Below are 19,655 nucleotides of genomic sequence, written 5' to 3'. Positions count from 1 at the left end.
CAACAGCTAGGGATGGCCCACGTTTATGTCTAGATCCAAAAGTAACATTAAAGAGAACCAATCATGGACGAAAGTTAAAAATTTTTTATTCCCTAATTAGATGTAAATCATCATTTTATTAACATTTGTAAATATAATTCATTATTTTTATTGTCACGTTTTTTAATTATTCACTTTTTATTTTCCTGTCTCGAGCCGGCTCTTTTCAAAAGAGCCGGCGCGAGACAGGAAACTCCCGTCATGCAGAGCGGCAGGAAAGGTTCCCATGATCCTTTGCCCGCCGCTCCGTTAATACACAGTGATCTCGCGCTATACAGCGCAAGATCGCTGTGTATTTTCTAGTCCCTCTTCTCTAATCTATTTATGAAGATACAGACTGCCTCTGCAGTCTGTATCTTTATACTTTACCTATCCTCTTCTTCGGTGCAGCAAGGCCGGCGCCGCCATCTTGATTACGTCACTTGCGTTCCAGCGGTGGAACGCAAGGCCCGTAATCAAGATGGCGGCGCCCGGCCGTGCGGCACTGAAGCAGAGGATAGGTAAAGTATAAAGATACAGACTGCAAATACAGTCTGTATCTTCATAAAGTCTATCTATGAAGATACAGACTGCCTTTGCAGTCTGTATCTTTATACTTTACCCGATTCTCTGTTCCCTGGCTGTTCCGGCGGCGGCGCCATCTTGATGACGTCACGCTGGAACGCACCGCTGGAACGCAAGTGACGTCATCAAGATGGCGGCGCCCACCGGAACAGCCAGGGAACAGAGGATCAGGTAAAGTATAAAGATACAGACTGCAAATGCAGTCTGTATCTTCATGAATAGAGTTAGGGAGAGATATACTTTCATAATAGGGACAGTTACATTTAGGTGATTGGTCCTCTTTAAGGGGGACAATTAAGACAGGCGTACGAATACACCAGTCTGAAATAAAGCCCCGTCCCCTTTTTCCTGTCCGGATTGTTGCGCAGGGCGGGCTGGGTTTCCTAAGAGTCGTCCGCCTCTTAGGAAACCCAGACGGCCCTGCGCAACAAATCTACACCTACTTCCAGCATGTGTACAATTGTTTAATGCGAACAGAAAATCATGATAAATCAGGTGCGGAAGGAGATCACGCCTCCTCTCCTTCTCTGCGCATCAGGTGAATGGCAGGCGTATGCCAGGGAGAAGGAATGAATCTGTGCAGCCTTTGTGAATGTCTAAATATCGAAGGCACCCACAGACGTGAGAGTTCTTCACACTTAACAATATTTGGTCAACAATTATTGCTTCCCGTGCCACCAAAACTACCAATTTGTAGTCTACAAAATTTTTCACAAAAAAAAAAAAAAAAAATATATATATATATATATATGCTCAAGACAAACGTCCTACAGAATGGACCATTTTTGTCTTCAGTCTAACTCCTTCCTTGTCATCTCTGCCACCCTTGGAGAACATAAAATGTTTTCATGCTGAAAGCTCAGAGCTCAGCAAGGTGGAAAAACATCTGCCCTGCACATGAGGAAAAAAAACACCACCACTGGCCAACCTGTGACAACTCCTGGTGATGGATTTCTCTCGCACAGAGTTGACTTGAGGTACAGTAAAGGTACAGAGCTCACGAATAGGGTTTTTGTAGTCTTTTATATATCGCTGGATGCTTTGTGTCTGATAAACCACAGCTGCCCGTAGAATATTTCTCTGACAGCCCCCAGAGGCGGAATGTGCTGACAACAACCTAATGTCTACGGCCCTCGTCTACGTTTGATGGCTACTTTTAAATACCCTCTAAGGGTATGTTAAATACTGGGAATTCACCAGATAACCAATACTTCAACCAATACTTGATACTGCAAGACAATAAAGTTGCCCACTGTAAATAGTGTGTGTGTGTGTGTGTGTGGGGGGGGGGGGGTAGACTGCTTCCCCACCATAAACAGTTGCATAGAGGGTCCACAGAGCAAAATATCTCACCAAGTATCTGGGAGGGTGACCTGACAAATAAAATGGGTTGGTCCAAACTTTTTATGAGTCTCCTATGACTCCTTATTGCTTTGATCTCTGCAGTTGGCCATTACATATTCTTTTCATCTCCTGGCTTTCTTTCTTTGAGATTGTACTATGTGAAGAAGTATCTAAAGAACACCAGGTAGATCCACATTACAACATTGAGTACACCATGTCTATACAACCCACACTTCCATAAGTAAGGAAAGTGCAACACTAGCGCCATGCAGCAATCTACACGAGTGCAACTTAGGCTACAGAGACTATTATACCCCATTCGGGCCCTACTAAGAAACTCTCTGCAGCTACGAAGGGGAATGAGGAGTAACATCTATTGTGTGACTTTGAGCCTTGCATATCTGTGTGCTGTATCTGAGTGTATACACTTCAGTGCGTGTATGAGGGAGAGAACGCCAGCTGTCCTGGTAATTCCAGAAAATCTCCACTTATTTCTTATAGAAAAAACCTTTAGTATAAGCGCAGAGCGGGCGTATGCCCCCCCCCCCCCCCCCAAGTCCTCACATCTGCACTCCCCCCTCCTCCTCACACACCTCTGACTCCCCCTTCCCTCACACCTCTGGCTGCTCAGGAGGGGAGGTCAGGGCTGGGGAGGGACGTGCGGTGTGAGGGGTGAGGTGAGGACACATTCCAGATGTTATGTAATAAGCAGGAGAGAGGGGACTGGGCCGTGTGCCAGAACCTGTACACAGCTGTGCGCCATCCCCCGTATATGTGTGTATGTACGCTGGGCAGAATAAATATACAGCCAGCCGGAGGGAGAACACGCCCATGTGTATACCCTGTACCTGCAGCCTCTCTATTGTCACTGTGAACTCTGTAATCAACTGTGCTGATCCTGAACGCGTCACCTCCCATCCCGGACTGGTTACACCCTCCAAACACAGGCGTGTTACACATCAGACAGGTTATGTGTGTCACACACTACATTACACAAGCCACAGGGCAACGTAACAGAGAGGGCAAAGAAATCATGACAGCTCAAACCTATTGGGTCACTGTGTCACCCTGCAGAAGGAGGAGACTCATAGCTCCTTCTATCTGTATCACCCTGCAGAAGGAGGAGGAGACTCATAGCTCCTTCTATCTGTATCACCCTGCAGAAGGAGGAGGAGGAGACTCATAGCTCCTTCTATCTGTATCACCCTGCAGAAGGAGGAGACTCATAGCTCCTTCTATCTGTATCACCCTGCAGAAGGAGGAGGAGACTCATAGCTCCTTCTATCTGTATCACCCTGCAGAAGGAGGAGGAGACTCATAGCTCCTTCTATCTGTATCACCCTGCAGAAGGAGGAGGAGACTCATAGCTCCTTCTATCTGTATCACCCTGCAGGAGGAGGAGGAGGAGACTCATAGCTCCATCTATCTGTATCACCCTGCAGGAGGAGGAGACTCATAGCCCCTTCTATCTGTATCACCCTGCAGGAGGAGGAGGAGACGCATAGCTCCTTCTATCTGTATCACCCTGCAGGAGGAGGAGACTCATAGCTCCTTTCTGTATCACCCTGCAGGAGGAGGAGGAGACTCATAGCTCCTTCTATCTGTATCACCCTGCAGGAGGAGGAGGAGACACATAGCTCCTTCTATCTGTATCACCCTGCAGGAGGAGACCCATAGCTCCTTCTATCTGTATCACCCTGCAGAAGGAGGAGACTCATAGCTCCTTCTATCTGTATCACCCTGCAGGAGGAGGAGGAGACTCATAGCTCCATCTATCTGTATCACCCTGCAGGAGGAGGAGGAGGGGACTCATAGCTCCTTCTATCTGTATCACCCTGCAGGAGGAGGAGACTCATAGCTCCTTCTATCTGTATCACCCTGCAGGAGGAGGAGGAGACTCATAGCTCCTTCTATCTGTATCACCCTGGAGGAGGAGGAGACTCATAGCTCCTTCTATCTGTATCACCCTGCAGGAGGAGGAGGAGACTCATAGCTCCTTCTATCTGTATCACCCTGCAGGAGGAGGAGACTCATAGCTCCTTCTATCTGTATCACCCTGCAGGAGGAGGAGGAGGAGACCCATAGCTCCTTCTATCTGTATCACCCTGCAGGAGGAGGAGGAGACTCATAGCTCCTTCTATCTGTATCACCCTGCAGGAGGAGGAGACTCATAGCTCCTTCTATCTGTATCACCCTGCAGGAGGAGGAGGAGGAGGAGGAGACTCATAGCTCCTTCTATCTGTATCACCCTGCAGGAGGAGGAGGAGGAGACTCATAGCTCCTTCTATCTGTATCACCCTGCAGGAGGAGGAGGAGACACATAGCTCCATCTATCTGTATCACCCTGGAGGAGGAGGAGGAGACTCATAGCTCCTTCTATCTGTATCACCCTGCAGGAAGAGGAGACTCATAGCTCCTTTTATCTGTATCACCCTGCAGGAGGAGGAGGAGACTCATAGCTCCTTCTATCTGTATCACCCTGCAGGAGGAGGAGGAGGAGACTCATAGCTCCTTCTATCTGTATCACCCTGCAGGAGGAGGAGGAGACTCATAGCTCCTTCTATCTGTATCACCCTGCAGGAGGAGGAGACGCACAGCTCCTTCTATCTCTATCACCCTGCAGGAGGAGGAGGAGACTCATAGCTCCTTCTATCTGTATCACCCTGCAGGAGGAGGAGGAGGAGACTCATAGCTCCATCTATCTGTATCACCCTGCAGGAGGAGGAGGAGACTCATAGCTCCATCTATCTGTATCACCCTGCAGGAGGAGACTCATAGCTCCATCTATCTGTATCACCCTGCAGGAGGAGGAGGAGGGGACTCATAGCTCCTTCTATCTGTATCACCCTGCAGGAGGAGGAGACTCATAGCTCCTTCTATCTGTATCACCCTGCAGGAGGAGGAGGAGACTCATAGCTCCTTCTATCTGTATCACCCTGCAGGAGGAGGAGACTCATAGCTCCTTCTATCTGTATCACCCTGCAGGAGGAGGAGGAGACTCATAGCTCCTTCTATCTGTATCACCCTGCAGGAGGAGGAGACTCATAGCTCCTTCTATCTGTATCACCCTGCAGGAGGAGGAGGAGGAGACCCATAGCTCCTTCTATCTGTATCACCCTGCAGGAGGAGGAGGAGACTCATAGCTCCTTCTATCTGTATCACCCTGCAGGAGGAGGAGACTCATAGCTCCTTCTATCTGTATCACCCTGCAGGAGGAGGAGGAGGAGGAGGAGACTCATAGCTCCTTCTATCTGTATCACCCTGCAGGAGGAGGAGGAGGAGACTCATAGCTCCTTCTATCTGTATCACCCTGCAGGAGGAGGAGGAGACACATAGCTCCATCTATCTGTATCACCCTGGAGGAGGAGGAGGAGACTCATAGCTCCTTCTATCTGTATCACCCTGCAGGAAGAGGAGACTCATAGCTCCTTTTATCTGTATCACCCTGCAGGAGGAGGAGGAGACTCATAGCTCCTTCTATCTGTATCACCCTGCAGGAGGAGGAGGAGGAGACTCATAGCTCCTTCTATCTGTATCACCCTGCAGGAGGAGGAGGAGACTCATAGCTCCTTCTATCTGTATCACCCTGCAGGAGGAGGAGACGCACAGCTCCTTCTATCTCTATCACCCTGCAGGAGGAGGAGGAGACTCATAGCTCCTTCTATCTGTATCACCCTGCAGGAGGAGGAGGAGGAGACTCATAGCTCCATCTATCTGTATCACCCTGCAGGAGGAGGAGGAGACTCATAGCTCCATCTATCTGTATCACCCTGCAGGAGGAGACTCATAGCTCCATCTATCTGTATCACCCTGCAGGAGGAGGAGACACATAGCTCCTTCTATCTATCACCCTGCAGGAGGAGGAGGAGGAGACTCATAGCTCCTTCTATCTGTATCACCCTGCAGGAGGAGGAGGCTCATAGCTCCTTCTATCTGTATCACCCTGCAGGAGGAGGAGGCTCATAGCTCCTTCTATCTGTATCACCCTGCAGGAGGAGGAGGCTCATATCCCCATCTATTTATAATCCTGCAGGAGGAGGAGCTGGCACACAGTTCCTTTATATGAAGGTCAACCTGTAATAGAGAGGCAGCCTGGTACCTGTGTGTGTGAGCCTGCAGGGGGGAGGGCAGGTAACTTCAGTCTATGTCACCCAGCAGAGGGAGTGGCCAGTTTTGCTGTCCCTGGGTCTGGGCAGGAAGTATATGGCACAGGATGTCAGGGAAGCAGGGAGGACAGGCTGGAGGGGAGGGGGGCTGTGATGGGAGAGGAGGAGGGATGGGGCGGTGAAAGCGAGGCTGGTGTTCCGGAGGGGGGAGGAGGAGGAGGGGAGACACAGGCTGGGGGGGAGGGGAGCTTTCTTTGTTTGAATACAGACTGGAAAAAGAGAGAGAGAAAGAGACAGAGAGTGTGAAAGAGAAGAGAGAGAGAGAAGGAGATAGAGACAGCCGGGGCATGGTCATTGTAATCCTGTGTTATTATACAGCTGTGCATTATAAGTGGCTGTGCAGCCGCCCGGGAGAGGACGCCGCTCTCCGCCGCCGGACTGTGGGGGATTATTGCTGAGGCTGCTGGATGGAAGGAAGAATGAGGGCTGATCGCTAGAGGAGGATACATGCAGGTAAGAGGAGGCAGGGGCAGCTGAGGCCACACACCGGCGCCGGCTGCAACTTCACACTCACGGACGGGGATTTAAATGCCGGGGTTTAAAGGGACCGGGGAGCGCTGCTGAGCTGCCAGTGCACACAGGGTTAACCAGGAGGGGAGGGGGTGCATGCACTGCAGGGGTTAATCTACTGCTGTTCACACAGCCCGGCGTGCGGATAGCTATACATACAGATGGATGCGCTGTATATAGGGAGGGGGGATGGAGGGACCGTCTGCAGAGGACAGTCACTGTGTAGTGACCCGGGGCAGGGGGGGTCTGCCATGACTTGGTGCAGTCTGCAGGGACAGGGTGACATGCATTGTAGGTGGTGACCTGGTGCAGTGCACCCCTGCAGTCCCGGCCGCTATCATGCAGTGTGGACAGGGTGAGGGGCAGGCTCCATGGCTATGCGCTGTGCAGTGGTCAGGAGCAGGGACGGTAGAGGCAGTGCAGAGAGGATGAGCTGCAGCAGGGCCCCATGGGGGAGGCTGTGCAATGATTGCATTAGCCAGGGCACCCAAGGGCATGTGCAGCAGCAGGAGGTGCAGTGTGGACTGTGAGACTAGCCCCTGGCTGTGTGTGCTCAGCAGAGGGGCATGGGGGTTTATGCTAGGCAGGATCTCAGGCTTGTTCACACATGCCTGTTAGTGACAGTCGTTTTCTTGTGTTATAGTACTGCAGGTCATTCACCTCACTGGCTGCTGTAAAGGGTTAATGTGCAGAGTGACAGCTACTGTGACTTTTGTACTGTGCTGGTGCCAGCTTGTATCCATCCTGTTCCTGCTCTGATTATGAACATATGTTAGAGGGTTAGACAACCTGTATATCTTGTGCAGTGAGAGTGGAAAGGGTTACAGTGTGGGGGGTTATATTGATCTACTGCACCAAAGCACAGTGTGCTAAACATTACTATACAATGTGCAGTAGACATTGTGTTCTACTATGAAGGGTTAATGTGCAAGAGGACTTTGTTAAACTATGAAGGGTTAATATGCAGTGTGAGTTATGTTGTACTATGAAGGGTTAATATGCAGTGTGATATGGTGTACTATGAAGGGTTAATATGCAGTGTGATATGGTGTACTATGAAGGGTTAATATGCAGTGTGATATGGTGTACTATGAAGGGTTAATATGCAGTGAGAGTTATGTTGTACTATGAAGGGTTAATATGCAGTGTGAGTTATGTTGTACTATGAAGGGTTAATATGCAGTGTGAGTTATGTTGTACTATGAAGGGTTAATATGCAGTGTGATATGTTGTACTATGAAGGGTTAATATGCAGTGTGAGTTATGTTGTACTATGAAGGGTTAATATGCAGTGTGAGTTATGTTGTACTATGAAGGGTTAATATGCAGTGTGAGTTATGTTGTACTATGAAGGGTTAATATGCAGTGTGAGTTATGTTGTACTATGAAGGGTTAATATGCAGTGTGAGTTATGTTGTACTATGAAGGGTTAATATGCCGTGTGAGTTATGTTGTACTATGAAGGGTTAATATGCAGTGTGAGTTATGTTGTACTATGAAGGGTTGATATGCAGTGTGATATGTTGTACTATGAAGGGTTAACATGCAGTGTGATATGTTGTAATATGAAAGGTTAATATGCAGTGTGATGTTGTACTATGAAGGGTTAACATGCAGTGTGATATGTTGTACTATGTAAGGTTAATATGCAGTGTGATATGTTGTACTATGAAGGGTTAACATGCAGTGAACAGTGTGATATTCTGTGAAGGGTTAATATACAGTATGATGGCTGCCGCTGACTGTGTTGTACTATAAAGAGTTAATATACAGTGTGACAGGCGGAGTAGGAATTGCGCACTACTATAAAAGTTTAATATGCAGTGTTACTATTACAGTCAGTGAAGCCTGGCACTTAGTGCTGGAGCTGGCTGGTGAGCACAGATGTGACACACACACAGTGTTATGTTTAAGGGTTACTACACAAAGTTGACAGGGTACAATGAGAATTAGGTGGGAGTATGAAGGGTTAAAACTCTATATAATGGGCAAATGGAATGATATAAGTGGCATATAACAGGGTATATGCTATGAAGGGTGAGAGGTCACACAGGTACTATAAAGAGTGAATATACAGCGTGAGCATTCCTGGGTATTGTAAAGGGTTAATACGCGGGGTGACGGGTCATTTGAAGAGAGTACACAGTATGACAGGTGTGTTGGTTATTTCTAGGTGTTATGAAGGGTTAATAGGCAGGGTGTAGGGGCAGGTTATTTTTAGGGATAGGTTGCAGTTGTATTTAAAGTGGAAGGTGGGTGCGCTGTAGTATTATAGGATTAAAGTGCTAATCAGATTTGGGTATTTTTCGTGCTAACATCTAGTTGTCTCTCAGAGGAACCTGCTCACAATCCTGTATGTTTGCCTGCATATGATATGTAATTTTGTATTTAAAGGGTTAAAATAAGTATATGCAATTCTTGGAGTACGACTGTGTAATAATAAAGTTGAAGGAAAGCGGCACAGAGTTATTAAACATCATGGAGTCCACAACCTTGAGTTGTTTTTTTTCACCCTTTAATCTTAAGCCTCCACTTGTGTACTTACAGGGATAACATTTGGCATTGCGCTGTAGTGGAGACATGAAAGGGTTAAGATTTAGTAGGCCGCCTAATACTATGTAATAATTAATAAAGCGCCGGCAGCCAGTGGTGGAGCGCCTGGTCGGGATAACTATTTCCGGTTCATGGATCACCTAATCGACATGGATTGTTACTGGTCTGTATGCCAAATATAGTGAGTAGGTCTACAAAGGGTTAACGCAATACCTTGAAACCCTCTGCCTGGTCCATGGCTGACATCTGTGCCAACTGTCCGCGGTGCCGTGATACAGATACTCCATAGTGCTCCAAACATTGGCGCGGTGGAACTGAATCTTCCCGCTTCACTCGCCACTAGTTGCAGATGTAGAGTCCAGGCTTCTACCTACATACCCCACCTGGCTATTATTGGATTTTTCCATACTTCCCTTTTGTTCATGATTTAATAGTTTTTCAGCCTTCATTCCTCCCTTGCTCTGCACTTTCCATTCTGTTTCCTGCACTCACCTTTTCCTCCTGACCTTCACCTTCTCTCTTTCCTGCATGTCATTCTTTTATGTTGTCTAAAGGAAATAAAGTCTACAGGTCCACAGTTAGGGTATGTTCACACCACGGAATCGGAAAAGAATTTCAAGCGGAGTTTGTTCCACAGAATGCTGCCTCTCCCATTTATTCAAGCGCAATCTGCCATACAACATGTCAGTTCTTTGGGTGGATTTCGCTTGAGGAATCCCATTGAATAAATGGGACAGACAGAATTTCAAGCGGAGTCTGTGTTGTGAACTCCACTTGAAATTCTTCACCGATTCTGTAGTGTGAACATACCCTTAGTATCTCTCACGTTGAAGTAGGCTTACACTGCTCTCCCAGTATGAATCCACCTAAAAGGTCTCTAAGCTCTTCCTCCCGCTCTTCAGGCTCATACTCTTTTTATAAATCTTCATCCTGTTCCTCTTCAGGCTTCCTTTGCTCTTCAGTCTTTTTTTTTTTTTTTCCTATTTGGTTTTCTATGATTCTCAGCTTCCAGTGCTCCTCTGTCTCATGTTTGCTTCTCTTGCTCTTTTTGCCTCTTGTGTGCTTAAATCTATCACTAGTTTCTATTGTGTTGCTCTTGTTGCCTTCAATGTGCTCCTTATTTCATTCATTTTGTTGCCCTTCATTCGGTCAATGTAGTGGCCCTGAGTTTTTTTTATTCTGATACTCTCGTGGCTCCCCTGTGCACTTTTCATGATGTCACTCTTGTGGTCTTCTCTTTGCACTCTTCAGTGGGTTTTTTTGGTGTGCTCTTGATTCTGTTTCTATCTTGTGGCCTTCTGTGTATTTTTATTTCTGTTGCTCTTGTGGCCATCTGTTCCTCTGGTGGTCCTCCCTATGCGCTCATCGGTTGCTCTTCTGTGTGCTCTTCATTCTGTTGCGTTTTTACTTCTGTGTGTTCTTCATTCTGTGTCTTTTGCTCTTGTGGCCTTCTGCGCAGACACTTTATTCAGTCCCTCTGGTGGTCTTTCCTTCGTTAAGTCGTTTTCGTGACCTTCTGCATGCCCTTCATTCTGGTGCTCTCATGTCCTTGTGTGTCCTCTTCATTTTGTTGCGCTGGTGGTCTTTGCTGTGTGCTCTTCAATCACTCTTGTGGACCCCCTATGCACTCTTCATTCTGTCACTCTTGTGGCCTTTTCTGCGCTGTTCATTCTGTCACTCTTGTGGCCCAGTGTGCTGTCTTTCTGTCGCTCTCGTGGCCTCTTTTGTGCTCTTTATTGTCGCTCCGATCTTTCCTGTGTGGTCTTCATACTGTCACTCTGGTGGCCCCCTGTGCACTCTTTATTCTGCCACTCTCGTGGCCGAGTTTGCGCTTCATTTTGTAGTTCTTGTGAACCTGTGTACTCTTCATTCTGTCGCTCTTGTGGCCCCTTACGTCCTTCATTTTGACGCTCTTGTGGCACTGTATGCTCTTTTTTTCAGTCGTTCTTGTGGCCCCCTGTGCGCTCTTTATTATGTCGCTTTGGTGGTCCCCTGTGCACTCTTCATGCTGTCACTTTCGTAGCCAGACATGCTCTTCTTTCTGTCACTCTTTGTGGACCTCTGTGCTCATTATGTCACTCTGTACTCTCCTTTTTTGCATCCTCCAATGCTTCCCCTTCTTTTTTTTTAATAGTTCCTGCACTCCTTTCGGCTTTCCTTGGTCGCCTATCTTAAGTGTTTCCTCCTTGCCTTTGTATCCTTTGCTTTTTTTCCCCCTACTCCGCACTTCATACTCACTACTTTCCTCCCGTATACTTTTCTTTCTTTACTACTTCCCACGCTCTTCCTCTCTTGACTTCCTTTAGCTTTCCTTCCTGTCAGACTTCACATGCTCCTCTTCCTGTCTGGCTTCCTGCTCCTCTTTAGGTTCTGTGGCTTTTTTACCCTTTTAGTTGTAATGTACAGCCAGATTGGCTTTCTATACAGAAGTAAATGTTTCCGGGCCTTCAATGGCACAGAAGTAATAACCTGCCGTGGTTTTTTCACTTTTGTTCAATGCATTTTGAAATGCTTAAAACAGAAGGATAAATAAACTTCCACTTCTGGGCAATGAGTTTGTGTACTTCCTGGGAGCGGTGCACCCTTCACGTTCGCTGATTTATCCACAGTTTCTTTTTATTTGTTGGGTTTGTCTCTGGAGCTTGATGTCAGGATAGGTAAAGCTTGCTATGGCTATTCAATGTAAATGTACCATCATGTACAATATACAGCACGTAGTAAATGTATCATCACATGTATGGGCCCCATTACACCAACAGATTATCTGACATATTCTTTGGAGCCAAAGCCAGGAATGGACTATAAACAGGTAACAAAGGAAAGACTGAGATTTCTCCTCTTTTCAAATCCATTCCGGCCTTTGGCTTAAAAGAAAAAATTAAAAAAAAATCTGTCAGATAATCTGTTTGTGTAATAGGGCCCAGAATATGGTACTGCTATATACCCCAAGAAATCATAAGGTATACAGGTAGATTTGGAGCCTAGTGTCTGTGTACAGGGTCAATATAGCACATCCCTAGCTGGTTGTATACGGGGATAATGTGTATCTGAAACCCGGTGTCTGTATACAGCACATCCGTAGCTAGTTGTCTGTATACAGGGATAATGTAGTGTATCTGGAGCTTAGTGTCCATATACAGGAATGATATATGTCTAGACCTTACACAGGGGTAACTTAATCTCTAGGCTTTTTTCATGCCAGTCTTTACGTTGTGCTTGTTGTACTGAGCTGACCTGCCAGCCTTTGTAATACATTATACAATAGTGGTGATGTCACCATTCATTAGTAATAACCTTGTGAATGAGGCTGGAGTCACTGGTTATCGAGTTCTTGTCTCTAGTTATTGCATACAATAGGGTGCATGCGTGGTAATATTGGGTGTGCAGGAGTAAGGTTTGTAGGAAGCCATGGGAATTGCCAGAATCCACGGTAAGGGCCTCTCCTGACAGACCATAGGGCGAGGCACAGTGGCCGGCAGATGGGAGAGTTGTCGGCGTGCGGTTCAGTGAGAGTGTGGGTGATGTGAACATCTGCATCCTCTGTGTACAGAGATTGTAGCTGCTTTTTCTCAACACTCCCTTAGTGGTTTTCTTTGTCTCCTCGCCCTTACCCCAGCTGACACGGAGTCCTCGCCTCCCCCCTCCTGCTCCTCCCCTCTCCCCTCCTTCCATCAGCTGTTCATAAATCATTCATACATGCTGGCTAGCATCCAGGCTGCTGGCCCTTTAACCGGCACGCGGCTGTCACTATTGTATCTTGTGAATATTTAACTTGCTGGTTTTATGTCAGGCTCACAAAATAGAGGGATTTATTCCTGATCTGGTGACTTCCTTCCCCATGTAGCGGTGATATAGACAGAAGAGAAATGAGTCTGTAGCCCGCTGTGCAGAGAGACAACTGTTTCTGCTTTTTTTTTTCTCTCCAATCCTCTGCAGAATTCATAATGTCATAGACATAAAGGAGCTCCTATGTGTCTCCTCCTCCTCCTACCGGGTGATACAGATAGATGGAGCTATGTGTCTCCTCCTCCTCCTGCAGGGTGATACAGATAGAAGGAGCTATGGGTCTCCTCCTCCTGCAGGGTGATACAGATAGAAAGAGCTATGAGTCTCCTCCTCCTCCTGCAGGGTGATACAGATAGAAGGAGCTATGAGTCTCCTCCTCCTGCAGGGTGATACAGATAGAAGGAGCTATGAGTCTCCTCCTCCTGCAGGGTGATACAGATAGAAGGAGCTATGAGTCTCCTCCTCCTCCTGCAGGGTGATACAGATAGAAGGAGCTATGAGTCTCCTCCTCCTCCTGCAGGGTGATACAGATAGATGGAGCTATGAGTCTCCTCCTCCTCCTGCAGGGTGATACAGATAGAAGGAGCTATGGGTCTCCTCCTTCTCCTCCTGCAGGGTGATACAGATAGAAGGAGCTATGGGTCTCCTCCTCCTCCTGCAGGGTGATACAGATAGAAGGAGCTATGAGTCTCCTCCTCCTCCTGCAGGGTGATACAGATAGAAGGAGCTATGAGTCTCCTCCTCCTCCTCCTGCAGGGTGATACAGATAGAAGGAGCTATGAGTCTCCTCCTCCTGCAGGGTGATACAGATAGAAGGAGCTATGAGTCTCCTCCTCCTCCTCCTCCTGCAGGGTGATACAGATAGGAGCTATGGGTCTCCTCCTCCTCCTGCAGGGTGATAGAGATAGAAGGAGCTATGGGTCTCCTCCTCCTCCTGCAGGGTGATAGAGATAGAAGGAGCTATGAGTCTCCTCCTCCTCCTGCAGGGTGATACAGATAGAAGGAGCTATGAGTCTCCTCCTCCTCCTCCTGCAGGGTGATACAGATAGAAGGAGCTATGAGTCTCCTCCTCCTCCTCCTGCAGGGTGATACAGATAGAAGGAGCTATGAGTCTCCTCCTCCTCCTCCTGCAGGGTGATACAGATAGAAGGAGCTATGAGTCTCCTCCTCCTGCAGGGTGATACAGATAGAAGGAGCTATGAGTCTCCTCCTCCTGCAGGGTGATACAGATAGAAGGAGCTATGAGTCTCCTCCTCCTCCTCCTGCAGGGTGATACAGATAGAAGGAGCTATGAGTCTCCTCCTCCTCCTCCTGCAGGGTGATACAGATAGAAGGAGCTATGAGTCTCCTCCTCCTCCTCCTGCAGGGTGATACAGATAGAAGGAGCTATGAGTCTCCTCCTCCTCCTCCTGCAGGGTGATACAGATAGAAGGAGCTATGAGTTTCCTCCTCCTCCTCCTGCAGGGTGATACAGATAGAAGGAGCTATGAGTCTCCTCCTCCTCCTCCTGCAGGGTGATAGATAGAAGGAGCTATGAGTCTCCTCCTCCTCCTCCTGCAGGGTGATACAGATAGAAGGAGCTATGAGTCTCCTCCTCCTCCTCCTGCAGGGTGATACAGATAGAAGGAGCTATGAGTCTCCTCCTCCTCCTCCTGCAGGGTGATACAGATAGAAGGAGCTATGAGTCTCCTCCTCCTCCTCCTGCAGGGTGATACAGATAGAAGGAGCTATGAGTCTCCTCCTCCTCCTCCTGCAGGGTGATACAGATAGAAGGAGCTATGAGTCTCCTCCTCCTCCTCCTGCAGGGTGATACAGATAGAAGGAGCTATGAGTCTCCTCCTCCTCCTCCTGCAGGGTGATACAGATAGAAGGAGCTATGAGTCTCCTCCTCCTCCTCCTGCAGGGTGATACAGATAGAAGGAGCTATGAGTCTCCTCCTCCTCCTCCTGCAGGGTGATACAGATAGAAGGAGCTATGAGTCTCCTCCTCCTCCTCCTGCAGGGTGATACAGATAGATGGAGCTATGAGTCTCCTCCTCCTCCTCCTGCAGGGTGATACAGATAGAAGGAGCTATGAGTCTCCTCCTCCTCTTCCTGCAGGGTGATATGGATAGCAGCTATATACCCCACCTTTTCTCAGTGATCCTTGCTATAACAACATGTATCTTGTCCCTGGAGACACATTAATGATAAACATCCCCTCACACCTGTCTTATGCCCGCTGGGATAGTTACATCATGGCAGTGGGCAGGTTGCGGGGTGTTGCATCACAAACAGTATGTGTGTGTAGCGGCAAGTTTAGGCGGTATGTATGTTACAGGCGTGTCTCCCTCTGTGGTAATTGTAGTAAATGTTGTTACCTGGGACTCTCTCGGGCAGGCGTGACCATTGACGTTGGCTGCTGCATTACTCCCCAGCTGCTAGTCGGTGCCCGGGGGATTTGGACACCTTGTCTGAAGATGAGACTGCTCACAGTGACTAGTGACCAGAGACCAGAATATTCTAATTTGTGGCAGTTTTGTGGGTAATAGATGCAGGTGTTTGTGTTGCAGCATTTATATTGTACTTTTATTATGCATGATGAGACTGAGGGTCAGACATGGCGGTCATCAATCACATTGTAAATAAGAATGGAATTTTCAAGGTAACACAAGAATCACTGGACAAGAAATAGACATGTCATCTGGCTGTATCCAGCGTCAATGAATCATCCTTGGTCCAATAAAACAGATGGCAAAGATCAGAGCGGGAAGGCTCCGAGTCCAGGGATGCAGAGAAGATAAATAGTGGCACAAAGATGAGACTCTGAAAAATGAGACAGGACAAGGACAGACATAAAACTGGCCGCTAAACTCCCTGGATAGGTCATGGGAGGGAGGTCATTACAGACCAGGCATTAAAGGTGTACTCCAGAACAAAAATGGGTTTTTAAACCAACTGGCGCCATAAAGTTAAAAAAATTTGTAATTTACTTCTATTTAAAATTCTCCAGTCTTCCAGTACTTATCAGCTGCTGTAAGTCCTGCAGGAAGTGGTATATTCTCTCCAGTCTGACACAGTGCTCTCTGCTGCGACCTCTGTCCATGTCAGGAACTGTCCAGAGCCCAAGAGGTTTTCTATGGGGATTTGCTTGCTGACTCTGTTTAGTATGCAATGATCAGTGGCGCAGTATTTGGATCACCTTAATTTAAAGTCAATGTACCACCTAGAAGATTTGAAATTTATTTATTTTTTTTACTACTTTGTTGGCGCCGGTGTGCACATCGCAGTGGCGCGACCCATTTTTTTTAAGCCGCTGTCAAATTTCCATCATCACTGACGGTTTCTGCAAGATGGGCCTCTCTATGCACTGGAGTGGGCTTGGCACCTCCAGATTACAAATATCCCCCTCCTCTGTGACGCAGACAGTCTGGATTCTGATGGGGGCGCATCACAGAGGAGAGTTAATATTTGTACCCTAGGGGCACCGGGCGAGTCCAATGCCTGATTTTCATATCAGAAACTGGTGCAGATGGCGTGAACCCAGTGGTGGTTTAAAAAATGGACTGCGCCAATGGGATGTACACACTGGCGCCTACAAAACATCTGAGTTTAGATGTGTCCGGCATCCTCCTTTTGTGACAACTCATGACACAACTGATGGCAGAAATGTATCACTTGTCCTGTCCTTTTTTTTTTTTTTTTTTACGTTAAACAGCAAGCATTCTGATGTACAGCGTGTTCAATGATCCGGCGGCACTATTAACACACTGGCTGCTTTAAAGTGTCTCTGTCGTTATAGCTTTTAAAATCAAAACAGTAGATGTGAAATGAAGCAAGTTTGCAATATACATTCATTATTATTATTTTTTTTTTTTTTTATCATGCTGAAAAACAAAGCTGAACTTACCAGAAATCAAGGTCCACGCTCCTGAAGGCAGATTTTCTGACTTGTGCAGGTTGTAAAAAAAACAGACTAAACACAGGAATTCCGGCCAATATAGAGTCACGGCTCAGTGTGTCTGTCAATCAATGACCGCCTTCTCTCTGTGAGCGCTAAGATAGCCTGGGATACACAGGACTTCATGTTTTCTGACTTTTTTTTTTTCTCTCAGGCCCCCTTCACACGTCCGGAAAAACCACCCGGATTTCCTATCAGGAAATCCGGACGCATAGACTTTCATTGGACACGGACACCCTTCCGGAATTTTCCGGAAGGGTGTCCGTTCCGGAAAATAGGACCGGATTTTTTAGAACCGGTCCTATTTTTGTCCGGAAATCCGGCCCGGACGCCCCATAGGAGTCTATGGGAGCGCCCGGGCCCCGGACGCTTTCCTGATGCACATCAGGAAAGCGTCCGGAGTTCCACTCACCTTCCGCCTCTGCCCCGGCCTCCTGCTGCCTTTTCGTCCGCATCCTTGTCTGCAGGTACCCCCGGCGGCCACTGGCGGCACCCCCGCACCCCCCCGGCGGCCAGGAGACCAGGACAGGTGAGATTAAAACTCCCATCATGCCCTGATGGGAGTTGTACCTCTGCAGCCTGTGGCCATCCAGGTTGCAGAAGTACAACTCCCACCATGCCCCTGCTGACAGGCCATGATGGGAGTTGTAGTTCTGCAGCCTGTGGCCATCCAGGTTGCAGAAGTACAACTCCCACCATGCCTTGCTGACAGGTCATGATTGGAGTTGTACTTCTGCAGCCTGTGGCCATCCAGGTTGCAGAAGTACAACTCCCATCATGTACTGCAACCTGGGTGACCACAGACTGCAGAAGTACAACTTCCATCATGACCTGTCAGCCAAGCATGATGGGAGTTGTAATTCTGCAAGCTGTGACCATCCAGTTTGCAGAAATACATGTCCTATTTTTCTTCTCATCAGGAAATCCTGAAGGTTTTTCCTGATGGTTTCCTGAAGGTAAAAACTGATTACTGTCAGGAAATCCTAATACTTTCCTGATGACATTTAAGGCCTCCTGATCAGGATTTCCTGACAGTAAAAACTGACACGGACGTGTGAATGGGGCCTCAAAAAAACAGCAAACAGTCAGAAAACAGGATAATAAAAAAAAAAAATGAATGTAAATTGCAAACTTGCTTTGTATCACATCTACTGTTTATTTAGATTTTTAATGTTATAACGACAGTGACACTTTAAACTGTCCGTTTGCGCCAAAGGAAAATGCAGACAGAAGAATGTAAATCCGGTGGTACATTTGCTTAAGTATCAGCTTCCCATTTTTTTGTTGATCTGCTAATTACAGATGCACCAAGGACAATTTTTTTGCAAATTGTGGACATATTATACGTTCCTGAAAAACTACTAAACGTGTTAACAAAGCTTACGGCTATGTTTTACTTAAATCAAGGTCGTTGCTGCAATTTGCAACAACGGCCGTGATTTATGCAAAACATATGTTGCATTTGAATAAATGGAATCCCGGCTGGAGCGTATACACATAGTATTTGCTCCGTCTGGGATTCCATCCGGCCGCACAAAAAAACTGACATGTCCGTTTTCTGTGGCCGCTATTCATTGAATAGCGGCAGCAGAGAACCTGTCAGTTCACACAATGGAGTGTGCACGCTCCATTGTGTGCAGCGATGAACTCTGATGCGGTACCGGTCGGGATGATCTTCATTAACACTGGTCGTTCTGTGACCCGTAGTATATAACCAGTGTTATACGTTGTGTGAACCCGGCCTAAAAGTGCATGGGCATACTGGCAAAAAAGGCAGTCCTGCAAAACCACAGTATAGACAATGAAATAGAGTAAAGGCAGTCACTAGTATAATATGTTGGGCTGATGTGTACTGCACTTGTGCAAACATGGCGTTATAACTAGAGATGAGCGAACCGGGTACGGGTTCGAGTCCATCCGAACGCAAACTTTCGGCATTTGAGTAGCGGGGGCTGCTGAAGTTGGATAAAGCCCTAAGGTTGTCTGGAAAACATGGATACAGCCAATGACTATATCCATGTTTTCCACATAGCCTTAGGGCTTTATCCAAGTTCAGCAGCCACCGCTAATCAAATGCCGAAAGTTTGGGTTCGGATGGACTCGAGCATGCTCCAGGTTCACTCATCTCTAGTTATAACATATGCTTAGTATACAATGTGCTTAGATATAGTGCAGTAATGGTTTAGTGTTCAACCTTATGAAATTGTTCTTAAACGCCCTATTACACTAAACTATTATCAGCCTTACTTACCCAATTATGGGTAATTTAAGTCGATAATCGTTTTCGTGAAACAGGACATGTTAAAAGGCTACGATCGGCCAACACGCATGATGACGGCTGATTGAGGTCTTCCAACATGTTGAGCCATCATGATCATGTCAGACACGGTCTGCTGCATGTTGCTCCATGTAATAGGACCGACAGCAGCAGAACGCCACTGACTTCAATGGGCAGCCCGAACGATCCTTAGATCGTAGTTGCCTGTGTAATAGCACAGGCAGTGAAGGGGGAACAAGGGGGAAGCAGCCCTCGCTTCCCCCTGATTATTGTGCTATGTAATACAGCCTTAAAGTGTCACTAAAAACCTTTGACATGTCAAAAGTTTTGATCAGTCTGGGTCTGAGTGTTCACACCTGTACCAATTGGGAGAAAGAGCAGGGAGAAGACTGCTGCAATGCGGTCCACTCTCCATTCTGAGGCTGAGTTCACACATAACTGATCCACAGCAGGTTTCTCGCTGCGAATTTGCAGCA

At 47.3% G+C, this 19,655-nt stretch overlaps 1 protein-coding gene and 1 long non-coding RNA gene across 7 annotated transcripts in view; one reads left to right on the top strand and one right to left on the bottom strand.

Annotated features, from left to right (window-relative positions):
• The window catches only part of KDM6B (lysine demethylase 6B), a 94,800-nt gene that overhangs the window by 35,529 nt on the left and 39,616 nt on the right, over positions 1-19,655 (top strand). For 2 of the 6 annotated variants that reach the window (XM_069949013.1, XM_069948963.1), the window contains exon 1: positions 6,309-6,566. The exons of the other annotated variants lie outside the window; for them this stretch is intronic. The gene's annotated coding sequence lies outside the window, so the exon portion shown is untranslated. Of the gene's footprint in view, positions 1-6,308; positions 6,567-19,655 lie in introns of those variants that run through there. 6 annotated transcript variants of the gene reach the window in all.
• The window catches only part of LOC138770118 (uncharacterized), a 69,978-nt gene that overhangs the window by 47,816 nt on the left and 2,507 nt on the right, over positions 1-19,655 (bottom strand). The window lies entirely within an intron of this gene.

Source organism: Dendropsophus ebraccatus, chromosome 1 (assembly GCF_027789765.1).
Source record: "Dendropsophus ebraccatus isolate aDenEbr1 chromosome 1, aDenEbr1.pat, whole genome shotgun sequence".
In the NCBI taxonomy this organism is placed as follows: domain Eukaryota; kingdom Metazoa; phylum Chordata; class Amphibia; order Anura; family Hylidae; genus Dendropsophus; species Dendropsophus ebraccatus.
This window is presented reverse-complemented; position numbering and strand designations above follow the sequence as displayed.